This window comes from Etheostoma spectabile, chromosome 2, assembly GCF_008692095.1.
Source record: "Etheostoma spectabile isolate EspeVRDwgs_2016 chromosome 2, UIUC_Espe_1.0, whole genome shotgun sequence".
Lineage (NCBI taxonomy): Eukaryota > Metazoa > Chordata > Actinopteri > Perciformes > Percidae > Etheostoma > Etheostoma spectabile.
The window spans coordinates 10,069,288-10,070,643 of record NC_045734.1 but is presented as its reverse complement, the minus strand read 5'-3'; the positions used below and the strand labels follow the sequence as shown (position 1 = coordinate 10,070,643).

Genomic DNA, 1,356 nt, shown 5'->3' with positions numbered 1-1,356 from the left:
ATTATTATTATTATTATTATTAATATTATTATTATTATTTCATTTATATTGTATGTATGTATATTTTATCCTAGCATTTAATTTATATTTATATTCTGTGCTGTGTGACTGATGTACGTGTGCTGCTGTAACAGTGTAAGTGTAAGTTTTTGATGATCTATCTATCATCTATCTATAATTTTGCTCAACAATACAACTGAAAACAATTACGCCATTTGTTGACTAGTCCATTGACAGAAAAATAATCAGCAGCTATTTGGATGTATGATCAATTAGACTATTTTAAGCAAAAATTGTTCCATCTTCTCATTGTGATAATTTGCTGCTTTTCTTACAAAACAAGGAATGTGATGACATCACGTTGGGTTTTAGAAAATTATGATGGGCATTTGTCACAGCCTTCACAGCTTTCTCTTTAAAAAAAAAAAAAAGAGATGATGAATCCAAAAAAGAATCGGCAGATTAATTAATAATACAATTTGGGATTTGACAGTGATTTATGTCCAATCTTCTAAGTAATGACATCTTGACTGACGCAAAGATTATTTTTTAATGTGTATCTGTAAACAAAAAGTTTCCTGTCCTTTGTACTATATACAGTTCAGCAGAAGCCAAAAAGTAGTAGGCACGCAATATTGTTGATATTAAATAGAGCAGCAAGAATATTTTGTTTTGCTGGTTTAGTTTTAATGTTTAAAAGAGAGACAAATAGTAGACAACATCAAACTGAAACAATTTCCTATATGAGATAACTAAGCCTACTGTTATTTTTACAGCCTGATTGCAGGTTGTAAACATGTTGAGTCTCAGATCTTATGAGAGTTGTTATTGAAAGGAGTTATTAAGTGACGAGAATGTTTGGTTCTCTGTTGTGTTTTGGTACGTGACGTGCCATCATGTGGCTATGGCCGCAGGCGTGTCAAGGGGAGGGAAAACCATTATGGCCATTTGGGCAGCAATTCAACAAGTTCAAAACAAAGGATTTAGGTTTCAAGTCAGACAGGAATCAAAATGGGCTAAAGTTGAACTTTCTCAAATGACACAGTGTTCAGGAAATGTTTTAGAGGCCAGTGTGGTTCACCACGAGCATATGCACATTCTTTTAGAGCCTCAGAGGTGAATGTTTTCTTCTTCCCACCGCATGTTCTTAACTGGTGTTACACAGTCTGGCAAGCGTATTAAAATAATATGGGCTGTCACTGACGTCGTGAATTGCAAAAGCGGAAATCCTGCTTACCCACTACCTTACTAAGGGGATAACAAAAAGCTTTGTAGGGGCACTCAGAAAAAGGCCTGATCCCTCTGGGGCAAACGGAAAACTACCAATGACAATGTGGTCATTCTGGACACTTAAAA

General features: G+C 35.0%; 1 protein-coding gene across 10 annotated transcripts in view; it reads right to left on the bottom strand.

Moving 5' to 3' along the window:
• fam13a (family with sequence similarity 13 member A) overlaps positions 1-1,356 on the bottom strand; it is a 65,095-nt gene that overhangs the window by 38,042 nt on the left and 25,697 nt on the right. The gene's annotated exons all lie outside the window — the stretch shown is intronic.